Source organism: Equus asinus, chromosome 11 (assembly GCF_041296235.1).
Source record: "Equus asinus isolate D_3611 breed Donkey chromosome 11, EquAss-T2T_v2, whole genome shotgun sequence".
Taxonomy (NCBI): domain Eukaryota; kingdom Metazoa; phylum Chordata; class Mammalia; order Perissodactyla; family Equidae; genus Equus; species Equus asinus.
Genome location: NC_091800.1, coordinates 48744789 through 48761875, shown reverse-complemented (window position 1 = coordinate 48761875; position 17087 = coordinate 48744789). Strand labels below are relative to the sequence as shown.

Here is a 17087-nt window from a genome sequence, read left to right as displayed (position 1 = left end):
ACTCTAGTTCCTTCTTTGCAGGCTTCCATTCTCATTACTTCCTGTCTTCAAAAGACAATGCTAACCATATTTTGAGGCTGAGCTTGGATTTTTTACCATTACATCATAAGTCTTTCTATTACTCCCTGGTGGAAAGATTCTCTTCCCTTCCATGTCCCTATAGCTCCTGGTGATCCTCTTGCAGTTCTTCTGTCATTGACAGGGCATTTGTAATTCTCTTATTCCCTCCTTTCACCTGCAAACTTTAAGAAATGTTAGTGTTCAATGTTTTCATGCTCCAGTAGTTCTTTCTAAGAGCACTATTTACATTAAACATCAACTAAACTCCAAAACCTTCTGCTAAAAATCCTTTACTAGATTTTGGCCTTGGTCAAGAGATGTTAAATACTTTAGAACAAAGAAGTACTTAACCTTGCTGAACATTCCCTTGGCTGATCAACTTAATCTCTCTTTCTCCTTTGTGCTCCTTCAGTTTGATCACATACCAGAAAAGCCTTTTCCATGTCACCTTCACAACTTATTTTTGCTCTCCCTCAACTGCTTTGGAAAAACAGTATATTCCAAAAACTTTTTATGCGTGATCAGAAAGGTAATCATTTTCTTCAAATTTTAGCTCTAAATTTGATTTCTAATCCAAAGAATAATCAGCTCAATAAATGTGGTGATAGTTGTACCTGGATCAGGAACTGTCTTAGTTCAGGCTGCTATAACAAAATATGATAGAATGGGTCGATTAAACAACAAACATTTACTTCTCGTGAATCTGGAGGCTGGGAAGTCCAAGATCAAGGTGCCAGCCATTCGTTGCCTGAGGAAGGCCTTCTTCCCGGTTTGCAGATGGCTACCTTCCTGCTGCATCCTTCAATGGCCTAGAGAGAGAGAGTTCTCACGTCTCTTATTCTTTTTACAAAGGCATTAATTCCATCACGAGGGCCCCATTCTCATGACCGAATCTAAATCTAATTACCTTCCAAAGCTCCGCCTCCCAATACTATCACATTGGGGATTAGAGTTTCAACATATGAATTTGTGGAGGCAGTGTTGGGGGTGGGGACAAAAATATTCAGTTCATAGCAGGAACATATGAGTTTGAAGTGAATGCTACCTCATGTGGCATCACAAACTGGAATTTGAAAGCAGAGGTTCAGAGCAAGAAGGTATGAAGTTTTGAGGTAGAAGGATAAATAGATCAAAAGGGGTAATTTTCTGATTCGTGAGCTGTGAAAGAGAACTAGTCCAAAGAAATTTGTTCTTAGACAGACGGTGCCTAAAATTTTCAGACAGACATATAGTTCTACTAATAAATAGTAAAGAATTTTATAAAATGTTTTGCAGGTATGTGATTTGTTAATTTGAATTTATACTTTTTTTCTAGAGCTGTTTTTTCAAACTTGTTTACATTGTTGTACCCTAAGGAAAATTTTAATACATATTTTTTTCCTAATCGTCTTCACCCTCATCAAATTTTAATACCACAGATATACTGTCTATGTATTTGTGTACTATAGTGCTTTGGAAGGCCACAGATTATTCTAATATTTTTCATTTCCCAAGAACCACTTTCCCTTCCTAGGGGTCAATATTGCTTCAGTTAAGATTTCTTATTCTCAAAGGAAATAATTAAATAAAATGACTCATAAATGTAAATACTCTTTAAATTTAAACATGTTAACCTAGTATTGCAAAACTTGCAGGTTCTTTCTCCAATTTATTTTCCAACTTTACTGGAGTGTTTTAAAAGCTGTTTCCCTTAAGGAAATATTTAGGTGATGTTAAAGTTTTAAAACTGAAAGGAATTTAGTTGGTCTAAATTTGAAGTCCTTTCAGGATACCCCATTCCATATCACTCTTGCCTTTGATGATCCTACCCTAGTCAGACTGGCCTGCAGGTCCCCCTAGGAACTAATGAGCAAGATACTTTTAATCTAGAGCAGTTTCTCTCTCCTCTCTTTTTTCATGTCATTGACTTTAGGCAGAAACTGCCTTAGCTTTCCTGTGGAATGTCCCACATTCTGCATTTGTGACTGTGGTACTTTGTGGTGTATTTACTTTGTTTTGCTATCTTCCATATTTAATAAAATAAAAGTTTAATTTATAGGCTTGGTGTTGATTCAGGTTTAACTTTTTTTTTCAGCTAGAACACCCTAAGGTGACAACGTGTGCTACATGTTGCCTCACATCAGAAACTACATAATATCTGATTATCCCACTTTTAATGATGATTAATCAGAGGATGTAATGATTGAGAATGAAGAGATAATACTGTCTTTGCAGATTACAGGAGTTTCTATGTAGAAAATCCAAGAGCATCAACAAAAGATTCCCAGAATAAATAAGTGAGTATAGGAAGGTTGCGGGATATAAGGTTAATATACAAAAATTAATCACTTTCCTATATGCCATCAATGAACAAGAACAATTTGAAATTAAAACCACAATGCCATTTATGTTAGTACCCTCAAAAAAGAAATGCTTAGGTATAAATCTAACATTATATTACAAGATCTATATAAGGAAAACTACAAAGCTCGGATGAAAGAAATCAAGGAGCACTAAACAAATACAGAGATATTTCATGTTCATGGATAGGAAGATTCAATAATATCAAGATGTTATTTCTTCTCAACTTGATCTATAGATTCAGTGCAATCTCAATAAAAATTCAAGCAAATTACTTTGTGGATATTGATAAACAGATCAATGGAACAGAATAGAGAGGCCAGAAATAGACCCACATAAATATAGTTGACTGATTTTTGACAAAGGAGCAAAGGCAAAACAGGGAGAAGAGATAGTCTTTTCAAGAAATGGCACTGAAACAATTGGACATCCACTTAACTCAAAAAGGATCACAAATTTAAATTCAAAATTCAAACTATAAGACTCCTAGAAGATAACGTGAGAGAAAATCTAGATCACCTTGGGCTTGGCAATGACTTTTTAGATACAACACCAAAGGCATGATCCATGAGAGAAAGAATCAATAAGCTAAACTTCATTAAAATTAAAACTTTCTACTCTCCAAAAGTCACTGTCTAGGGAATATAAGGTCAAGCCACCATAGACTTGGAGAAAATATTTGCTAAATACATATCTGATAGAGGACTATTATTCAAAATATACAAACCGCTTTTAAAACTCAACAATAATAAAACAAACAACAGATCAAAAAATGGCTAAAGACCTTAATAGACATGTCACCAAAGAAGATATACAGATAGCAAACATATGAAACAATGCTCCACATCATATGCCATCAGGGAAATGCAAATTAAAACAATGAGATACCATTCAACACATATTAGAATGATCAGAATCTGGAACACTGATAATATCTAAATGTTAGCAAGGACATGGAGCAACAGAATCTCTCATTCATTGGTGGTGGGAATGCAAAATGATGCAGTCACTTTTGAAGACTATTTGGCAGTTCTTACAAAACTAAATATAATCTTATCATACAACCCAGCAATCGCACTTCTTGCTATTTGCCAAAAGGAGTAGAAAACTTACATTCATACAAAATCTGCACACGGATGGTTATAGTAGCTTTACTCATAATTGCCAAAACTTGGAAGCAACCAAAATGTCCTTCAGCCGGTGAATGGACAGACTATTGTACATTATGACAGTGGAATATTATTCAGCCCTGAAAAGAAATGAGCTAATAAGCCATGAAGACATAGAGAAAACTTAAATGCATATTATCAAATGAAAGAAAACAATCTCAAAAGGCTACATACTGTATAATTCAAATTATATGACATTCTGTAAAAGGCAAAACTATGGAGATAGTAAGGAAAATAGTAGCTGCCAGAGATTGGTGGGGAGGGAGGGATGAATAGGGAAAGCACAGGAGAGTTATAGGGCAGTGAAACTACTCTGATACTATAATTGTAGATATTTATTATTATAAATTAGTCCAAACCCATAGAATATACAACTTGAAGAGTGAATCCTAATGTAAACTATGGACTTTGAGTGATAATGTATCAATGTTAATCAATTCGGGCTCAGATTCATCAATTGTAATGTTCAGATTTGTTAATTGTAAGAAATGTACCACTCTAGGAGGGGATGTTGATAATGGGGGAGGCTATGCATGTGGAGGCAGAGAAGATACAGGAAATCTCTGTATCTTTTGCTCAATTATGCGGGGTACCTGAAACTTGCCTAAAAAATAAAACTCTGTTAAAGAAATTTGCTGGTGAGTCACTAGGGTTAATATTGGGTGGTGCCACTTCCATCTGCATGCCTTGATTCCTGGTCCCATGAGCCCTGGCTGTGGGAGAAACAGCAATATATATTGGACACTGATTCAGAGCATATACAACCTTCTGAAGAACCTTTCCCCAGTTCTGCAAGGTGTTGTGACCTAGCTATCAATGTGACTGAGTCTTCAAAAGGCCATTTTATAGTTTTATCAAACCAGCTACTTCAGGATGATGGGGAACATGATAAGATTAATGAATTCCATGATCATGGGTGCATTGCCAAACTAATTTCCTGTGAAGTGAGTTCCTTGATAAGAAGTAATGCTGTGTGGAATACCATGATGGTGGATAAGGCATTCTGTAAGTCCACAGATGGTAGTTTTGGCAGAAGCACTACATGCAGTGGAGGAAAATCCATATGCAGAGTAAGTGTCTATTCCAGTAAGAACACATCACTACTCTACCCATATTGGAAGCAGTCCAATGTAATCAACCTGTCACCAGGTAACTGGCTGATCACTCAAGTAAATGGTGCCATATCAGGGATTCAGTGCTAGTCTCTGATACTGGCAGATTGCATACTCAGCCATGGCTGTGGTCAGCTTGGCCTTAGTAGGTGGAAGTTCAGGTTGCTGAATCCACGGATAACCTCCATCCCTGCCATCATGGCCACTTTGTTCATGAGCCCATTTGGTGATAACAGGGGTGGCTGGGGAAAGAGCCTGACTGGTATCTACAGAATGGGTCATCCTTTCCACTTGATTATTAAAATCCTTCAAGTCTTCTCTTCCTCTATCAACTGATTGTAGGAAACTCTCCATGAGTCCATAGGTGCAGGCTGGGAGAGAGAAGGGAGTTTAGCAGCAGTGGGGACTATGGGCATTTGGGCCACTTCATGTAATTTACTTGTGCTTTCAGGGACTGCTTGGGCATGATCTCATTTATACCATTTCCATTTGATGATGGAGTGTTGCTGTGAACACTCAGATTTATGTCTTGGTGAGTCATATAACACCCAGTTCATGATGGGCAGCTCAATTTGTATGGTAACTTGGTGGCTCATGGTTAAACATTCTACTCTGCCCCAGTGGCAGGACAAGAGCTGTTTCTCAAAAGGGAAGTAGTTATCTGCAGAGGAATTTGTTCCAAAATTCTAAGGGCCTGTGCTGTGATTCATCTGGAGGGGCTGCCAAAGGCTCCAAACAGCATGCCTATCTGTCACTGAAACTTTAAGCATCATTGTATCTGCTGGATCATGTGGCCCAATTGTCAAGGCAGTTTGCATAATAGCCTGGAGCTGTTGCACAGCTTTCTCTTGTTCTGGACTGCACTCAAAACTGGCAGCTTTTTGGGTGATTTGTTAAATGGGCAAGAGAAACACAACCAAATGAGGAATAGGCTTCCACCAAAATCCAAGGAGATCTTCTTTAGGGAACACAATAGCTTTCTGGTCATTTATGCAGTTCTTAAGCTGTGAATTTGAGTCCCCAGTGATATTAGGAGCAACCAGCCAAGCTCATTATATTCATAATTTTACCAAAAATATTTGAGAGTATCATATACACAGTCAGTCAAATGCTTGCTTCTTACAAATATTTGATTAGGGTGTCCAATGTTGATATTTGGGGAAGCTTTATTGACAGATCACACTATGGACTGTCAGTGTTCTCTCTCTCTCTTTTTTTTGGTTGGGAAAGATTTGCTGTGAGCCAACATCTGTTGCCAATCTTCCTCTCTCTCTCTCTTTTTTCCCCTCTCCAAAGCTTCAGTGCATAGTTGTATATTCTAGTTGTAAATCCTCCTATTTCTTCTATGTGAACCACTGCCACAGGATGGCTACTGACAGATGAGTGGTGTGGTTCCACACCCTGGGAGCCAAACCTTGGCCGCCAAAGTGGAGTGCACCAAACTTTAACCACTAGGCCATCAGGGCTGGCCCAGTGCTCTCTCTATTATTGGAAATAGAGTCATTAGCATCTTTACATTTTATCAATTTAGAGAGCCAATTCCAGAAACCCTGGAACCAGTTCAGAAAACTCGTCCTTAACGTTGTTTCTCTAGACTTAGTCAGCACCAAAACATATATATGTCAAGGTTCTCTATAGAAACAGAACCAAGGCAGTATTGCCTGGACGCTTGGGCAATATAGTGATTTATTATAAGAAATTGGTTCCTGTGATTACTAGGGCTGACAAGTCACAAGATCTGCAGTTAGAAAACTAAAGATCCAGGAGAGCTGATGGTGTAGTTCCAGTATGAATGCTGGTAGGTTGAAGATCCAGGAAGAGCTGATGTTTCAGTTGGAGTCCAACGACAGGAAAAAACTGGTGTCCCGGCTCCAAGGCAGTCAGGCAAGAGGAGTTACCCTTACTCATGGCAGGATCAGCTTTTTTGTTCTATTTAGACTTTCAATTGTTTGGATGAGGCCCACTCATATTAGTGAGGGCAGTCAGCTTTACTCAGTCTAAATCTACTGATCACATGCTAATCTCACCCAGAAACATCCTCACAGAAACACCCAGAATAATGTTTGACCAAACGTCTGAGCACCCTGTGGTCCAGTCAAGTTGACACAGAAAATTAACTATCATGCTCCCATTGTAAAATCCTCTACTATAACCTTTCATTTATTGGTTGTAACTATTGATGCTCATTGACTGAGGTAACTATTTCATTAAACGTTGCCAAGTGGTTACTTGTTTATTTCAATATTCCTTCTCTAAAAAAGAGAATTTCCTTTTATCAACTAGAGCTATTACGGTACTCTGAAATGTAGTTCATCCCAAAAAGAGAGGATTGATGTTTAATTTTTTTCTTTCTATTTGCTGTCTTAACATAAGGAGTTAGTTCCCAAGTTATATCCAGTGGGGTTCAATGAGTTGTTTTTGCCTTTTTTGTTTTCTCTCCATCTTTTTTAAAACGTATATAAACTCCTGGGTTTTGTTAGTCAATGTTTCAATTTTATTCATCATTTTTGATGCTTAAATTGCCTGAGTTTTGGTTAGAGTCAGTCCCTTCATATTGGCTTTTGTGTTTTTTGCATAATCAATGGTCTTTGAATGTTTTCCATGCTTTCTGGAGTAAACAATATTTACAAATCTTGTATATTTCCTGGCCCAGACCTAGAATTAGCCACTCCTCAAGGAGCTCTGGTCCTTAGTATTTAAGGACAATAATCTGGGTGCTGATCATGTTTATTACTATTAGGTAGCCATTGCTTTTAAGACCTTTTTATATATATTTTTGAAAAGAAATAAATAGGTTCGTATTGGTATTTAGCATTCAAGTTCAATATGACTATGTTCTAATTATGTATAAGAGCAAATAGAGTTGCAAAATTTTTAAAACTAATTCAATGTTCTTATTTTTAGTAGTAATATTGGTATTAATATTTAAGACTATTTCATATATGGTAGGATAGTCTGAATTTAAATGTCATTTTCTCCTACAAAAGCATCTCATGGTCCTTGAAGCCTGCCTTTTAGCATACTGTACTCAAAAGCTATGGAGTCAGCCTGCTTGGGTAAACTCCTAGGTATGTTATCTATTAGATATATGATCTTGGACAAACAGCTCAAACACCTGATTCCCAGTTTCTTCAGATGGCAAAATATGAAGAATAATAGTATCTATCTGCCTTACATAATTGAAGGATTAAATGAGATAATATATATTAAAATACTTGGAACAGTGCCTGAAAAATAATAAGCACTTGGTAAGTGTTAGTAATTCATAAATATGGAACATTCTACATTGAATTATATTCTTAATAGAATTATTTATGTGTATTAAAATCATTTTTAGTACACTTTAAGCTTTGAGAGGACAGAATCTACATTTAAATCACTATTATATGCTTGCCTAGGTCCAAAAAAATACATCGTTTGAGTTCCTTTGCAGAATGCCTTGCACCCCGTGCGTACTCAGCAATACTAGATAATTGGAATTGTGTGTGTCTGTGGGTGTTTATGTGTGTTTATGTGGGAAAGAAAATGAGAGAAACAGAGGCCGGGAAAGAAAAGGAGGAGGAAATGCAGGGGAGGTGGGGAGAAAGACCAAGGTTGAAGTTTGTTTTTCCCCTTCATTCTTCAAAGTTCACTAGGGGTGAGTGGAGAGGGAAGAGGGTGTCCCTTGGAAAAAGGTAGTGAGGCATGTAATTTGTCATTGGTATTGTCTGGAAACAGAAATCCAGAATACGACATTCTTGTGGATTTCTTCCTTTCTTTCTGTTCTCATCTCAGTCTTCTTTGCAAATTATTCATTTTCTACTCTGATTATAAATTTTGGCGTTTAAAACATCATTTATTCCCAATGAATTCCACATTTATATTTCTAGCTCAGACATTTCTTCTGAATTAAAGACTGATGATTCATTCCTTTTCTCATGTTTTCACTATGTCTTGAAATCCACCTTTGTGCTAGTCGTTGTTCTAAGCCTTAGCTATACAGCAAGGAACAAAATTAAATGTAGCATTCTTTTTGCTTTCTGATCTGTGTTTTCTTTTTCTGCTGAGGAGGATTCACCCTGAGCTAACATCGATTGCCAAGCTTCCTCTGTTTTGTATGTGGGTCTCGGCTGCAGCATGGCTGATGAGTGGTGTAGGTCCATGCCTGGGATCCGAACCTGTGAACCTGGGACACCGAAGTGGAGCGTGCCAAACTTAACCACTAAATTGCAGGCCAGTCTCCTGATCTGTATTTTTATCTTTTTCATCTTTTTATTTCTTCTTTTGTTGTTTGTATTCTGGGTAACTAATTTATAGGTATTCTCTATTATTTCTATGAAATAGTTTTTGGCATACCTCATCAGGCATATTTTTCATGCGGTTTCATGTGACTCATTAGTGGTTGTTCGTTTTTCCAAGTGTTGCCTAATTTTGGATTTTGCACTCATCTACGATGCTGCCTCCATGGAAGGATGTCATTCCAGAGCAGTTTTACATGATTTATGGTGCCTATGCATCACAAGTGAATCATTTGTTTCTTGGCCACTTTTGTTTTTAAATCCAGATGGTGAGTGAAACAGAGAAGCTCTCTAGTTGTGTCTTGATTGTGCGGGGAAGACATTTATCTCATTTATTCCTTATTCTGTCCTGAGGGTACAACCTTTTGAGTGCCAAGCTTTTCCCCCCATAACCATTTGGTTACTAAAACAAAAATACCATTTCACAGAGCCTCCCTCCCCTCTAGCAAACAGATCAGTGTCAACTTAAATGTTTAATAGTGTCTTCTCTTTCTTTGTCTATTTTTGCTAGGCTTATTAAATATTTAATATTTATTAATGTAAGTAGTGTTTATATGTAATGGTATTTATATATAATTATGAATATGAATGACCATATAAGCTATAGAAAATAAGGCAATAAAGACCCAAAATATCATACACAGAGATTAAACATAAAATATTGCCAGTAGAATTCAAGTTTTCTGTGGAAACTTCCCCAATTCTGTTCCCCTTCTATCCTCCTCAGACATAACCTTAATTCTGAAATTAATATTTATACATTCTGTGGAGATTTTTAAACTTTTTCCATGTATCTATGAGCCCAAAAAATACACATTTTTCTATGATAGTAATGTACAGTGTATACCTTCTTGCAACTTTAATTTGCCAAAAAAAGCTGTGAGATTAAATCATATTGATATATGTAGCATTAGTCATTCATTTTCATTCTCCATATTGCATTTCATTGTATAAATATGCCACTATTTGTCAATCCATTTATTTTTTGTTTGTAGACACTTAGGGTATTGCTACATTTTGATACTAAATGAAATACTCCAAAGAACATTCTTATATAAGTCTTTTTGTATACAAAAGTTTCTCTAGTATTTATACCTAGTAATTTTTGGTTACTAAAGAATGTAAATTTTAATCGTTACCAGATATCTCTAGATTATTTCCCAAGGTTGTTTTTTAAATCAATTTACAACTAACAAACCAACAGTGCATAAAGTTTTCTATCATTCTGCATATTTTTCAACACAATATTGTCAGATTTTAAAAATTTTACCAGTCTGACAAGTCTAAAATAGTATTTTTATAGTGGTTAACTTGTATTTTCCCAATTACTATGAGGCTGAGCATTTTGTAATATTTCTTATTTTTTTATTTTATCTCCTTCTCATTGCCAGTTCATATACTTTATTTACTTTTCTCATTAGAATGTCTATCATTTAAATTATTTATTGGAGTTCTTTATAAATTCAGATACTGATCTTTTATTTTATGCGTTGTGAATATTTGTCTCTGATCTTTTTTTTGCTTTAATGTTGTATGATTTTTATCACTAAGAAGTTTTTAATTTCAAAACAGTCAGGTTTATCAATTTTTTAATGGTTTGTACTTTTCATATCTTGTTTAAGAATTTCTTCCTATCCCGAGGTCATCAAGATAATATCCTGTTATTTGTACAAAAGTTTTAAAGCTTAACTTCACATTTAGGTCTTGTAATCCAAATGGAATTTATTTTTGCCCATGGCTTAAAACAAGATTCCAAATTTATTTAATTCCAGTGAATAACTAACATAATTGACTAGTGTGTTATTTTCCTGCTGATCTGTAACACTAAGTCTTTGATTTGTCAAGTGTCCCTAAGAGCAAACACAAATGATCAGTGTCAAATCAGGCTCACATGAATCATAGATCTGACCCAGTATCAAGCTTTATAAATAATTTTAGGGACACCAATAATTGAGAAACCCAAGTAAAACAAGCTATTGATATGTAGTAGGTACTTGAGGCCCTGATTAATATATGAAGTCTCTCAGAGAGGTTTGCAGTCACATTGCTTACAAAGATGACAGCTGTATTAGTCATGAATAATGTATTCATGTGTTAGCTACTTTATACTCTGTTACATTTCCTAGGGAACCATGGCCCCCAAATCCCTTGATTCCAAATTTTTTGTCCATAAGTCACCCATACAGACTAGGAAATGGGATTTTCTCCCCTATAAGCTAATATCATTAATGTGGTTGCCAGAAAATTTTTCATTAAAACGTTTACGAGGAAATTTGATCAGAGCATCTTCCTTCTTTTTTTTCTGGGGGCATCTCCTTTCTAAGTTTGTTGATGGATCTTAGCCTTGCTGTTAACCATTTCCTTCCTACCAGGCCTAAGTGGATGCATTTTCTGGGGTCCCTATTATCTTCTACCAATCTGTCAATTGATGTACCAAAATTACATTGAATTAATAAGGACACAGGAAAGTGAAGCATAGTAGTTAAGAATGCAAGCTAGACTTGATTATATTTATTCCTGGTTCTGCTGTTTAATGTGTGATCTTGGGTACCATTCTTTGCCTCTGATTTCACATTTCTTTGTGTTACTTTCAATATAAATGTTAATGCATATAATTTCTTAGATGAATGACTCAAATTTAGTAACCCTTCAATAATGTTAGCTATTCCTGCTATTATATAGTTTTATAATAGTAAATTATTTTTGGAAAGATATACTTTGTAATTTAGTCTTGGAATTAAAGTTATTTTTGTATAGTGTTGTTATATGCACTGATTTTGTTGAACTCATTAATTTCTTAATTTGTCCATTTTCTTTGTTTTTTTAATGAAGGCAGCCATTATTTATTAACTATGATAGTTGTCTTCTATCCTTTCCAATTATTTTACATTTTATATATTTTCCTTGTTTGCTGAGTTATCTAGGACTTATAGGACATTGTTGAATAAAAATTCTTTCTTCTTGACTATAAAGACAGTTCTTATATTATTTCACTCTTAAGTATGGAGTCTCCACTTCTTTGTTGATTTCTTCTGTCAGATTAAGGAAGTTCCTTTTATTTATAGTTTGTGATGAGTTAAGAATATGTTCTAAATTATTTCAAATATACTTCTTGTATTTTCTATGGTGGTTATATATATTTTTATTTAATTTGTTAGTGCAATGGATTTTATTAATAGATTTTCAATTAGGTGTCCTGTTATAGTTCTAGGATAAACCAAATATGGTCATGCCATATTATTTATTTTTTAAGACATACTGGATTCTGTTTGCTAATATTTACATAGGATTTTTGTATCAAAGTTTATAAGTTTATGCCTTAAAATTATTATTTACATAGTTTCCTTTAATTTTGTATCAAGTGTGTACTAGTCTTATACAATAAACTGGGGAAGAATTCTATCTCTGTGTTGTGTAAAAGAATATGTTTAAATTGGACACTGTCTACAACTTGAAAGTTTTGCAACACTTGTAGAAAACCTTGACTGTTAAGTATGTATGTGAAGATAGTAAATTATTGATTCAACATTTAAAAATTTCATGAGTTAATTTTAGGAAGTTATACGGTTCTGAAATTTGTCCATTTCATGTAAGTTTAAGATTTACTGATAGAAAGTCCTTCAGAGTATTTCTTTAATTATGAACCATTTTCATTATTATTATTTATTTACGAAATCTCTCTTTTCTTAATCTACTCTGTATGTTATTATTTTTTGTAAGCTTTTCGTTTGTACTTGAATCAAAGTGCATTCTCAAATATATTTTGGCTGAATTCTCATATCCATAAATTTGCTAGTTTGTGTTTTAAATCATCATTTGCCAAATTTTAGTTTGATTTATATACAAATAAATAAGAAATTTATATTAAAATACCATACCATATTATGGCTTAAGATTTTCCCTTTATAATATTCGACTTTTGCTTTTGCTTTACATTTTATAAGGCTTCTTATTAGGCGCACGAATATTCAGAATTGTTTTATGTACATAGTCAATTCCTCCTTTTATCAGTATGAAGTAAATTTCTTTATTTCTAGTAACCCTTTTTGCCTAAGATGTATTTAGTTTGATGTTTGCCTATATATTTCATTTACCTGCTACATATTTTTACTTCCCTTTTTCTCTTTCCGTGTATTGTAGGAATGCATATATTATGTGTGTCTATTATAACTATTGTATAGTTTTTGCTTTTTTTCTCATCTGAAATCTTTTTCATTTAAATGGATTAATTTATTTCTTCATATTCATTGTATGTAAACTTATGAATGCAAGATAAGTACAAATTTTCTTTCTTAGACGGGCCCAAGGCTACTAAATGTATGCTGGTAAATATTTAACAACCACCTCTAAAAAAAAAAAAAAAAGAAAAGCCCTAATTTTTAGTGTTTGCCAATTGCTGTAATGTAAATGCTTCCACTTGGCTGATTTCAAACTACCATCACTGAAATGGTGCATACTACTGACTCATAAGCCTGTATGGATCTATATCTACTGTGTCCACAACCACATATCTAGTACCTAGGATACTAGACATACAGTAAGCACTTAGTAAAAAATTTGTTGAACAATAGAAAAAATTTGTGGGATGATGTGAGATGCAGGACAAAAGTGTAAAAGTACTTACAAGTAGGTTTACTTTCCTTGCATGTCATCAAAGTGTATTCCAAAGAAGAAAAGTATCATTAAAAAATTCCAGTTATAAAGTATCAAAAATTATTTAAAAAAATTATTACACATTTATATTCTGTTCCTCTGAAGGAACTGTGTTATAATTCTGAAATGATAAACATTAAGTTTGTTATCGGATTGGTATGTTATCATTTAAGCCCTTTCTAAACTCAATGTATTACCTAGATGAGTTACTTTATCCTTCTAAGCCTCAATTTTATTATCTGTAAAATAGCTTTTTTAACGGCTACCCCATATATTTGTGAAAAGGAGTAAATGGAATCAAAATGAAATTATACAGCATCTTACTTAACACATTACAGATGCTCAAAAAAGCCAGCTCCTTTTGCTTATTATTGCCAACTAGTTTATGAATGTGCTGGAATCATCTTTAAGGATAATCTAGAAAGCATTCATTCAATCTTCATTAAGTTCTGAACATGTGCAAAGTACTGTGAGGCCGCTGTGTTTGGGTTCCATGGATAGTGTATCAGTTTTCTAATGGCATAATAATTCTGTGAAACAAACTAGGTCAACACTCACTGGCTCAAAACAATAACCGTTTATTTGCTTCACAAAATTGCAGTTCAATAATTTAAGCTGGACTATCCTCCGATCTTGGCAGGGCTCACTCACGTGAGTAGGGGTACACTGGCTGCTCATTGGGAGCTGATGCATCTGGGAGTAAGTAGGTTTGCTATAGAATAGCTCTCATATCCTTCCAACAGGCCAGATAGGCATGTTCTTATGAAGGGAGCAGGAATCCAGTATGCTCCAATTATTCTATTGGCTATTGCTCCATTGGTCACAGTCAGTCACACGTCCAAGTCCAGAGTGTAGGAGGGCAGTATTGAGAGACTTGCAAACAGGTAGATGTGAACAATTGTGGCCATTAATACTATCTACATACCAAAAGTAGGATTCAAAAATAAGATTTTATCTCTGACCTTTAGGAATTCAAATATCCTTAATATATAGGACATATGTGTAGATAACGAAAACATGAAGGAGTATAGAGAATGTGGAAAGAAAGAAATGATCACTTTACCCAGAAATCATCAAGAAAACCTTTAAACTGGAATTTCAGCTTACCATGGAAAATGGAAGAAGGGAGAAAACTCTCTTTGGAAGAAACAAATACATTAGCATAATCATAAAGCAAGACTGAGTATGGTGTTTGGAAGAGAATGGGAAGCCTGGCTAAAGCAGATTCGTGTTGGAATATGTCAAAAATATGGCTTCAGACTGCTTTGGATTATGGTACCTATAAATGCCTTATATCAGATCACAATTTATCACTTTTCGTTTCAAGATAAATATAAATACATAGGAAATACTTCAAGTACCTGAGTGATGAGGGTGAGATATTTGTAGAAGGTAAGAAAATAAACAAGAATAGTATTTGGGAAAGGACCTGTAATCAACTTGCTTATAACATATTAATGAATGCTTCAGATAATTTAAAAGAAAATACTATCATAAAACTAATGTTATAAAATCTTAAAGTATATTGAAATGTTGAGATGTATCTAGAGGTTATATTTTGAGAGTATACTGAAGAGTTGCTATGATAACTTGTGGTCTCATAATCAGGGTAAATCAGATCAAGATTAAGTTTTGAGTTAAGTACTCAACTAGACACATTAAGGACACACGATGTCTAGCTCTTTACCTTGACTCATTTTATTTTTGAATATAGACAAAATATTAGAAAATGTGTCCAAATAATTTCTTATTTTATCTCAGTGCATACTTAGATTACTTTTATATATTTTTCAGAAATTCCATGAGATTGGCAAATTTTTTGCTTGAGAGATACTTTCATGTCACTCAACTAGGTAATTTTTGTCTAAGGGCAATAGGAAGAGAGAAAGAGACAGAGAGATCAAAATGCCTTATGTAAATTTTTTCTGAATTCATTCATATTGTCCTATGTGTCTACAAGTATAGAGTTTATACACTTTACATTTAAGTGAACTCTAACGTAAATCAGAAGCTTCTAAAGGCTCAGGGTTTAACTTGAGCAAAATTCTCAATCCCATACTCTCAAACAGATTGGCAAACCCAAATGTTGCAGTATTTTTCTCTAATAGTAAATTTCATTTAGTCTTTGTTTTATGTTAATTAGCTTCCCTCCCTAACATACAGATTAGTTTCTCCTGTGCTATGCGTTCACCTAAAGAGCCACTGGTAAAGCAATAGATTTCTACCTATATGGTGATCACATTGTTATTATGTTGGTACTCTAGGGCAAAAAGAAGCAATATGAAGTTTGAGGGAATTAAGTTTAAAACTATGCAACACTAAGACTCAGTTGAAAGTACCACATCATTTATATCAATATGAATTGTTTCATTGTGAAATATTAGTTTTTCTTTATATCAGTTTATCAGAATTACCTAAAATAATAAGTGCATATTCTTGTGTGCATTTAGAGCACCCCAAATGTATTCTTATAGCAAGGGACAGTAGAGAGAGATATGCAACATTACAATCAGGGATGACATTTCAGGGTCAGTGAATAAATTCCATCAAACCCCAAGTGTTTATTCTTGACTTACTTCGTGTACATTGACCTTGATTTTACACAGCTTCTTAGGTTTGCTCGCATCTGTGGCTCAAACCACAGTTTGCTTTAGCTAACAGTATCATTATAAAGTTCATTAATCAAAGCCTTTTGCGGCGTATTTTTCCCCTTCAGTTCTATTCTTTGTTTTAAACCAATTGGTCCCTGTTTTAAATAATCCATGGCAGCAGTTCTCAAACTTTTGGTCTGAAGATCCCTTTACACCCTTAAAATTTATCATGAACCCTGAAGAGCTTTGGTTTATATCTATTAATATTTACCACAATAGAAATTAAAACTGAAATATAAAAATATATATTTACTATTTTTAAAGACAATGTACACCCACTATTAATATAAATGATATGCTTTAATGACAAATAACATCTTCCAAAAAATTTAGTAAGAAAAATAGCATTCTTTGCAAATCCCTTTAAATTCTGACTTAAAAAAGACAACTGAATTTTTCATCCCCTTCTGCTTCCAATTTATTGAGATCTTTTTTTTTGCTTGAAGTATATGAAGAAAATCCAACCTCAAACAGATATATATTTGGAGAAGGAAGAATTATTTTAATTGCCTTTTCAGAAAATTGTGGATATTCTTATATGATATTATACCAACCTCAATAAATGGTAATTTATAAAAGTTGGTAGCAGTCTGGAATCTGAAACCATATTAATGAATTTCATGTACTTACAATGAAGTCTAGGGGTCTATTTTCACTTTGAACAGGTTTTTACCCAAGCATAATTTGTAAACTATGCTTTGGTGTCTTGGAAATTATTGCTTTATGTTGTTATGCAAATCTCATCAACGTTGAAACATTTCATAATATAATATAGAAAAATACTATTCATTAATAGCAGCAGTATTCTCATCACTGTTCTGAATC

The 17087-nt window shown here is 34.2% G+C and overlaps 2 pseudogenes; both read right to left on the bottom strand.

The window, feature by feature from the left end:
* Positions 1-4145: 4145 nt before the first annotated feature.
* LOC139046542 (uncharacterized) lies at positions 4146-4984 on the bottom strand (annotated as a pseudogene).
* Positions 4985-4989: 5 nt separating this feature from the next.
* Positions 4990-14304, bottom strand: LOC139046541 (uncharacterized; annotated as a pseudogene).
* Between the last annotated feature and the right edge of the window lie 2783 nt (positions 14305-17087).